Source organism: Falco naumanni, chromosome 4 (assembly GCF_017639655.2).
Source record: "Falco naumanni isolate bFalNau1 chromosome 4, bFalNau1.pat, whole genome shotgun sequence".
NCBI lineage: Eukaryota > Metazoa > Chordata > Aves > Falconiformes > Falconidae > Falco > Falco naumanni.
Window position 1 is genome coordinate 734,024 of NC_054057.1, and position 10,045 is coordinate 744,068.

General features: G+C 43.5%; 1 long non-coding RNA gene across 1 annotated transcript; it reads left to right on the top strand.

The window, feature by feature from the left end:
- The first annotated feature begins 928 nt into the window (after positions 1-928).
- On the top strand, positions 929-10,045 carry LOC121087989. The gene is made up of 3 exons (XR_005827804.1): positions 929-1,128; positions 5,672-5,675; positions 10,035-10,045. It is a non-coding gene; the product is annotated as an uncharacterized LOC121087989 (long non-coding RNA).

Below are 10,045 nucleotides of genomic sequence, written 5' to 3' on the forward strand. Positions count from 1 at the left end.
GGTATGTCGCAGTTGGGTTGGGGATACCTGTAAGTTGTGAGGAGACGTCCTACGTGAGGTAAAGAGCGCTGGTGCTTGCCCCTGGGAAGGCTGGGGGTGGGAATTCGGGTGCTCTCCTCGCTGCGGTAGCGGGAAGGGGCCTCTCGAGGGGTAACAGGTTTCCTCCCGAGTGCTGTGTTTTGGCCAATTTGGGTTCTCTTCAAGAATGTCTTTTGGCCATTTTGTCATCTGTTGTAAAATTCGGTACCGTGTATTAGTTGAGACCTCTTGTTGATATTTGACGTTCTGGGGTGGCATAACGGTGTTTGAGGTCGGAATGTCCATCATAAAATGGTATTGTTGCTATCTATCCGAGTAGCAGAGTGAGTGTGTAACGGGCCCTTTTGTGCGAGTGTTTTGTGCAACTGAGACATAGCTCAGCTACAAAGCGAGTGCTGAAACCTGCAACTTGTGATAATTTTTATTATTTACTGTATTGCATAAAGGTGAAATGGGAGGTCAACAGAGTGGGGAAAGAGTGAACATGAGCCCTTTGGGTTGTATTTTGGCTCACTGGAAGAATACAGGAGGACCGCAGGGTGGGAGTGTGAGGGAAAGGGTTAAAGCAGTTTTAGTAGGTCTAATTGCTTAAGGATTACCTAGATTGTTGTTGATAAATAATGCTTTGTTTTACTAACTATTGCGTAAATTAACTGAAGCAAGGAGTCTACAGCTCCTCCTGAAGGACAGTTTGTGATGAGAACTAGCTAAAACCAACTCTATAGTCTGGACAAAGACCAAGGAGCAACTGAGTCTGGCAAAGAGAGAAGGTTCAGAGTCAGGAAGACTACCAAGCCTTCATCCCCATGACCCCCACGACCAGCAAGAGGCACTACGCAAACGCAGTTGGGAGGGACATATGGAAATGACTTCTTGGGACTAATTTTAATATGAAGCAGGGCTAGGTTATGAATATGTATAGGTATATTTGGAAATCTTATGTATATGCAACATTTGATTATATAAATTGAGACAAGTTGTTGCCCCTGGCGCACACGGCTTTGGTGGGACTACCCCTGGTGCTGCCCAGCGCTGAATAAACATACCTACTTTACAATCTGACAAAGATTGTGGAGTCTGATTCCACACGTCAAGCAAACATTGATAAAATATGATAATCAATGGTGGCCTTTATATATCTTAGAAGATCAGGAAATTGTAACACCTCGCTACAGTTAATGCTATTTTTAAGATGACAAGGGAAATGGGACGACGCATGCAGATTTGTTTTTCACATTGAGAAGCCATACAGAGTGTGGCAGAAGGAGCGTGGGATTAATATAGCACCACCTGATCCTTTGACTTTGGCTCTAGAAAAGGACAAGGAAAAACTGAGACCTAAACTAGAAAGATGTTCTTGTTGAAGTTTTTTGTGTAATATAGGATCGCTGTGTTTTGTAAAGACAGAGCCTCGGGCTGTGGCTCCTCCTGGGGTGAAGCGTATTGGGAGATAAAAACTTGCACTAATGTAGGACCTGAGGCGGGGGCGGGGGTCAAGGACCCCAGGGAAGGGTTAAAGTCTTGGGGTGAGTTTGCACAAAGCCCCACACCCGCTGGGAGGTGCGGCTGAGCCAGGCTGGCCGCATGGCAGGCTGGTTGCTGGCAAAGGCTCTGATATGGAGAAATAGTGTGAAATGGGGACAATGGACATCGATTGTGATTGTATATGTCTGCTCAAGGAATGTGGGTATGGTGACTGGTCATGGGTGCAGTGTCTGGTCACATAGGCACACAGCTCTGAGGAGACAACTACAGTTTTGAGGAGACGCCTGCCCTTCTTTCTCTAACAAAGGGGATATTTAAAAGAGAATGAGAAAAGGATGAGTGACATTCAAATGCTATCTAGAGGGAGGGAGTGCTGTCTCCTTGCTGGAGAAGATTGGATGGTCACAAGAACATGAATCACCTTTCCTTGCTGGAGAAGATTGGATGGTCACAAGAACATGAATCACCTACAAACCTGCAAGACCACCACATTCCAGGAAACCGACTGATAAGCTAATTAACATACGAAGCGGGGTTTAGGTAACGAATATGTATAGGCGTTAATTGAATATTCATTTGTTTCATTGTATAAATGTGAGATGGTTCGTCACTTCGGGCATGCACGCTTGTGGAGGAGCGATCCCCCGTGCATCTGCGCGCAATAAACATACCTACTTTATAACTTTCGAGTTAGAGAGTCTAATTCCGCACGTCAGTTTTGGCGAGCCAGGCAGGAGGATTTCTGCTCGGCTGAGGGACCAGCTGCGGAGCGGACGCTCCTAGGCGCGCCCCGGGAGATTTCCTCGGAGGAGCCTCCTCTTCTCAGCTGTTCACCCGGGAGCAGAAGAGAAACCCCTGGATCCGCGGATAAAACGGTATGTTTAGTAACGGGGCGGCTGGTGAGACGCACGGAGACGTCCGGCACGCAGCGTAGTCTCCAGGAGGAAAGGTACCTTGGGAGGGGGTTTGCTGACCAAGGGGTGGCCACTAGCGATCTTGAGGGCAGATCGAGCAAACCCGAGGTTACTGCCATTCCTAAAAGCCCGGAGGCCTCGTGACGGAAAGCGGGGGGCGGGACGGAATAAGGCGGAATCTCACAGGAACAAGAGGGACCTCATAGCAAAAGTAAAAGGGAAACTTTTGCGTAGAAAAAAAAAAAAGGGGGGAAGCTAAAAACTTCCATTGGGTTGTCTTAAGAGTTGGGGAATTCCTAGAATATAACAACTGAAATAGCGCTCTGTGTCTTGTTTGTTCTATGTGTTGTCTTGTTACATGTTCAAAACTTGGAGTTATGAAATGTATGTTGAAAAATAATAATATTCTGGTAATTCGTGGCAAATAGCGGAAAACTTAACACTCTGTTTAAGACCAGGAAAAATGCGGTTTTTTGTTTGTTGTTTGTTTTTTGGCAATTGTTCATTGAAATGCATACTTTGTGAACTGTCAGTGTTCCTAAAAGTTGTACATAAGTGCACGGTACCGTATAACATACTGCTTGTGTGACTGAGGGCTGCCCGGAGAGTGTGAATGGTGTGATTGAGATGTGCGTTTTGATTTTCAGTGTATAGCTTAATTATTTTGACTGAGTGTGAGTGCAAGAGTGCTTGAGACATGCGTTTGAGTGCAATATGAGCAAGGAGCTCTATCCGTGTTTCCGACCTTGGGTGGCTAAGGCAGCCGGAGAAAAAGTAATTAAAATTGCAAAATGGGAAATGGAAGGAGTAAGCCCTGTGAAAAATCGCCCTTGGGTTGTATATTAAAACATTGGAGTGATATCGTAGGACATGGTGGTACCGAAAATAGAAGGAAATTGATTAAATATTGTAATCAGTGGTAGCCTTTGTATAAATTGGGGAGTGATGCGAAATGGCCTCAGGAGGGAGGAACGTTAGATTGTAACACTCTCCTGCAATTAATGTTGTTTCTGAGGAGAGAGGGAAAATGGGATGAAGTATCGTATACAGACATGTTCTTCGTCCTCCAGGACAAACCTGAGTGGCAAAAGGACTGTGGATTAGTACCCCCCTCAGGATCCTATGGTACTAGCACTAGAAAGAGTGCGGGATTAACATCACCTGATCTTTGATTGTGGCTCTAGAAAAGGATAGGAAAAACCCTAAGACCTAAACTAGAAAGATGTTCTTGTTGAAATTTTTGTGTTTAAAAGCTCAGGTTGCGGTTCCTTCTGTGGAGCAACCAGAATGAAACACGTTGTAAGATAAAAACTTGTACTAATGTATGTAAAGCCTGAGGCAGGTGTGTGTGTGTGTGGAGAATCAAAGACTTTGTGAAAGTGTTAAAAGTATTGGGGTGAGTTTGTACAAACCCCCGTACCCCCTCGAAGGTGCGACTGAGTCATGCTGGACGCATGGCAGGGTGTTTGCTGTTTGCCTGCGAAGGCTGATATGTAATAACACAGACTTAAAGCAACAAGTAGCAGATTTGCATTCAGGGTAAGAAAGAGTTAAAACAAATGCTGCTGCAGAGGCAGGCCTGTGTAACCTGCAGAGCAGGAAGAGCATCTCCTGCCCCGAATCCTCCTGATGATGGGGAGGAGGGGATTGCTGTTGCTGACAATTGAGCAGAAGGACCTGACAATGTCACCCCAATTGCTGCAGCATTTGCAGTACAACAGGACCCATAACTGCCCTTTAGGGCAGGGAATGGGTATGAGGTGGAATTTTAGTGAATACGAAACCAACTTATTTGTTGAACTTCAGTAAAAAAATAATTATTTGTTACAGTTGTGGGAGCTGCTGGCCACCAGGAAAACATCCTGAAACCTTTAAAGTACAAACTAAAAAAACAAACAAGAATGCGAAATTCCCCAAAGGCCCTTCTTGGTAGGGACTTATTAGAACAATTGGAGGCAACAATCAAATTTAAAAAAGGGGAAGTTACTCTGGAAGTAAATGATCACCAATACATACAGGTTATGAGCCTGTCTTTGGCCAGTACTCCTATAAAAAGGGAAATTGATACCAGAATTATTGATCAGGTATATCCCGGAGTATGGGCAATTGACATGCCGGGACGTGCCAAGAATGCATCACCTGTTATAGTAAAATTAAAGGAAGGACAGAGTGCGATAAGAATTAAACAATACCCACAGAAAAGGGAAGATAGGGAAGGAATTTGTCCAAACATAGAGCGATTCATAGAATTAAAACTACTAAAAGAATGTGAGTCAGAATTTAACACACCTATCCTCCCAGTTAAAAAACCTGATGGGTCTTATAGGATAGTTCAAGATTTAAGGGCCATTAACAAAATAACAGAGGATCTGTATCCTGTAGTAGCTAACCCCTATACCTTACTAACCACCCTGACACCTGACCTAGCTTGGTTCACAGTTTTAGACTTAAAAGATGCCTTCTTTTGCCTCCCTCTCCATGAAGCCAGCCAAAGAATTTTTGCTTTTGAATGGGAAAATCCCAGAAGCGGTCGAAAGACCCAGCTCACATGGACGGTGTTGCCACAGGGGTTTAAAAATAGCCCCACAATTTTTGGAAACCAATTAGCAAAGAATTTGGAGTTATGGGAACCACCGTCAGGAGAAGGGAAAGTGTTACAATATGTAGACGATCTTCTTATTGCAACCAGAACCGAAGAATCTTGTATTATTTGGACTGTGAGCCTGCTGAACTTTCTGGGACTACAAGGATATCGGGTTTCTAAGAAGAAGGCACAGGTGGTGTTACAACAAGTCACATACCTAGGGTACGAGATCAGTGCCGGACAACGGGTCCTAGGGAAGGCCCGAAAAGAAGCCACATGCCAAGCCCCCCCGACCACGAACTGTAAAGGAACTGCAGACATTTCTGGGAATGACAGGATGGTGCAGTCTTTGGATATGTAATTATGGCTTGCTTGTTAAACCATTATATTCCCTGATAGCAGCTAATCAGAAGGATCTTCAGTGGGATGCTGAATCAGACAGAGCTTTCCATGAACTGAAGAAAGCCTTAATGTCGGCACCAGCACTAGGACTTCCTGATGTGAGTAAGCCATTTTTCCTATTTTCCCATGAGAAACAGGGAATGGCATTAGGAATACTGGCACAAGATTTGGGACCATACAGACGGGCAGTGGCGTACTTCTCTAAACAGCTGGATGCCACTGCAAAAGGGTGGCCTGGTTGCCTGAGAGCAGTAGCAGCTGTCATCCTAAACATCCAGGAGGCCCCGGAAGTTTACCTTGGGCCAGAAAATGACTGTCTTAGTATCCCACACAGGGTCTGCAGTCCTTGAAACAAAAGGGGGGCATTGGCTCTCCCCCACAGAGATTCCTAAAATACCAGGCCATAATGGTGGAACAAGATGATGTTGAGATCGTGACTACAAACATCGTCAATCCGGCCTCATTTCTTAATGGGAATGTTGGCGAATCAGTCGATCATGACTGTCTAGAAACAATCGAAGCCACTTATTCCAGTAGGACAGATCTCAAGGATGTTCCTATTAATGGAGCTGAACATTGGTTCACGGATGGGAGCAGCTATATGCTGAATGGAAAGCGACATTCCGGATATGCTGTTACAACCTCTGAAGAAGTGATAGAATCGGGACCGCTACCAGCTGACACTTCGGCACAGAAGGCTGAAATCATAACCCTTACTCGAGCTCTGGAGAGAGCTCAGGGAAGACCTATAAATATTTGGACTGATTCTAAATATGCCTTTGGAGTGGTACATGCTCATGGAGCAATATGGAAAGAAAGGGGACTGTTAAACTCCCAAGGAAAAATCATCAAACATGCGGAAGAAATTTTGAAACTCCTAAATGCGGTCCAGCTTCCTGAAAGGGTGGCAATTATGCACATCAAGGCACACCAGAAAGTGAGCACAGAATTAGAAAGAGGAAATGAACTGGCGGACAGGGAAGCAAAACAGGCAGCCAGAAAAGCAATCAAGGTAGAGGGTGCGCTAATACCCGATGGACAAATATCTCTAGAAGGTAAACCAGACTATACTAAAGAAGATCGCAAACTGATTTCTGACCTAGAGGGATCATATAATGAGGAAGGGTGGGCTGTAATCTCACATGGGAGAATAGTGATTCCTTCCTACATGGTATGGTCAGTAGTTTGGGAAGAACATAGAAAAAGGCACTGGGGGGCAGAAGCTCTATATAAGGATCTCACTAAAAACATAATAGCACGAAATTTGTATACTACTATTAGACAAGTAACCCAACAATGTGATCTTTGTCTCCAGACTAATCCTAAGATTACCAAGGGGCCAAAGTTGGGAAAAAATTGGGAAAGGAAATGTTCCAGGGCAACATTGGCAGATTGATTTCTCGGAACTTCCTAAAAAAGGGGGGTATCGATATTTATTTGTACTAACAGATACCTTTTCAGGTTGGCCAGAAGCCTTCCCGTGCAGAACTGCTAAAGCCCAGGAAGTGACCAAAATACTGCTCCAAGAGATAATACCTAGGTTTGGAGTCCCAGCGGTATGTCCTCGGATAGAGGACCACATTTTGTGTCCAGAATAGTGCAACAGATCAGCCACCATCTAGGAATAGATTGGCAATTACATACCCCATACCGACCACAATCGAGTGGCCAGGTGGAAAAGATGAATCATCTAATCAAACAACAGATTGTCAAGTTAGGTCAAGAAACAAATCTACCTTGGCCCCAGTCTTTGCCATTAGCTCTTACACAAATTCGAACTAGACCAAGAGCAAAAGAGGGGCTTAGCCCATTTGAAATTTTATATGGACGACCCTATGGGGTACAAAAGGGGACGTTTTCACAGATTGGTGAAGAAACAATGACTTCCTATATGGTGGCACTAAACAAACAATTAATAAGAATTGAGAAGCATGTGATGGGAACACGCAGTAGGGGTCTGGATGGACCTGTTCACGATATACGACCAGGGGACTATGTATACGTTAAGTGTTTTGCAGATAAAACCCTGGAACCACAGTGGACCGGACCTTTTCAAGTCCTACTTGCCACCTACACTGCAATCAAGGTTGAGGGACAGAATTCTTGGATTCACCATACCCGGATCAAGAAAGCCCCTGCAACTTCATGGAAAGTAACCCCAGATAAAAAAGAACTGAAACTTAAATTTACTCGGACAAATGGGAACAATGTGGGTGGCAAGTAAGCGAACCTGAGCGGTTGTGGATCCACCATATGGGAAGGGCACCACAACAAACAATATAGAACAAAAGAGTCTGGGACTGAGCCAGTGGCCACTCTTGCCCAACTTGTTATCAGTAAGCCCCAACTCAAACAAAGATATTTTTGATCAAAACAGATTTTATATGTATATATGAGGAACGTTTAGATTCTTAAAATGATCAATAGTGGGTTTAAACCATTTGTGGGTTTTTGTACCCTCTCTCTTGCCTACAACCAAGAGCTGATAACTGGCCTTGGAATCATGCCCAGAAAAAACACACTGGAATAATGGGAAAGGTGGACTCAAAGACGAAACTAGCTATGGTGGTTTTTTCTGAAAATGAGGTGTACCAAAGGAATCAATGGGATCAGGAGGATGTACACAAAGTCGACCGATTATGGGGAAATTAGGAGATAGGATAAAAGTAGGGTGTCAAACATATAATGAAAAAGATAACACCAAGATTTCAGGAGACACCCTGATTAATGTCAGAAAGGTAGATAAGGAATTTACCCTTCTAAATACAGCCATGTGCTTTAATTCACGGGAATGTTGGCACAATTTTACCTTAACCGAGCCCATCTTTGTAGTATGCCTAGGAAAGGAATCCCCAAGAACAGCTCTGACTTATAAGATCAAAATAACAATCATGCTAACCACTGTTCCTACCACCCCCACAGTTACAACAACGCAATTAACGCTTGATCTTAAGTTAACTAAACCAAATCCAAAAATTTATACAATTGGACCATATGTAATCAGAAATACAGGTCAGCAACAAATGTTGTTTAACCCAGAGTGAACTTTACCTACGATCCCAACACACACACAATCACAGCTTTTGTATTAACCATATTACCATACACCCCATTGTAGCCCTTGGAATTAACCATAATGGGGTGCTCCTGTACCCTTTTGAACATAGAACATAGGCCAGAAAGACAGGCGACAAGTGGCAAACAGTAGATTTAGAATCTTGTATTATGCGAGAACAGCAGGGCTTCCTCTGTGAAAGCAATACTATAATGGCCCAGGATACTTGTTTAGATACAGATCAGAAAATATGTCATTTCAAGGCCCGACCAAATGCAAACTTGAAAACAGTAATTATATATGCAGGGAAGGGATGTGCATGTTTGAGAACTAAGTGTAACACAATAACCGTAGATGGGGAGGTAAAGAAGACTGCACAATATTCAAATTATTGTATTTGTAATTTCACTACTATAACAGGATGCGATTTTAGTTACTCAGCCCCAGTAGTGTCTCATCAATTCTTAAAATCCAACTTTACCCTATCACAGATGATAATTCCTACTAAATATAAGTAGTATAAAAGAACTATTAAAACATGCAGATTTACAACGTATACTGGAAGAAACCAAAGAAAAGGGACGTGAAACTCTTCTTATGATCCATCATGATGTAGAGGGGATCAAGAAAGTTTTAAAAAAGGTAGAACAGGATGGAAACCATAATTGGTGGGATGCTCTCTTTGGCTGGTCACCTTCTGCAACAGGAATTCTTAACACTATGGTACACCCCATTGTGATCTTATTGATCAGTTTAGGAATTTCCTTAATACTAACCATTAAGTTATATTTGTGGGTTTGGAGAAAGTTTAAAAGGATAACACTTATGTATGATGCTTTATATCATTCGGGAAGACTGCTTAAGTAAAAGAATTTACTTAATTTAATAAAAAGGGGGGATTGATATGGAGAAATAGTGTGAAATGGGGACGCTTAACACCGACTGTGATTGTATATGTCTGCTCAGGAATGTGGGTATGGTGACTAGTCATGGGTGCGGTGTCTGGTCACATAGGCACACAGCTCTGAGGAGACAACTACAGTTTTTGAGGAGAGCCTGCCCCTCTTCCTCTAACAAAGGGGAGACGGGGAGATGCCTGCCCCTCTTTCTCTAACAAAGGGGCTATTTAAAAGAGAATGAGAGAAGATGAGAGACATTCAAATGCTATCTAGAGGGAGGGAGTGCTAAGTCTCCTTGCTGGAGAAGATGGGATGGTCACAAGAACATGACTCACTTACAAACCTGCAAGACCACCACATTCCAGGAAACGGACTGATAAGCTAATTAACATACGAAGCGGGGTTTAGGTAACAAATATGTATAGGCGCTAATTGAATATTCATTTGTTTCATTGTATAAATGTGAGATGGTTCGTCACTTCGGGCATGCACGCTTGTGGAGGAGCGATCCCCCGTGCATCTGTGCGCAATAAACATACCTACTTTATAACTTTCGAGTTAGAGAGTCTAATTCCGCACGTCATCTCCTGACCTTCTTGTCCTGTGCTGTTCATCACTGCCCTTTTGGGCACCTCCTACAAAGCTGAGGGGACCAGACTGGAATCTT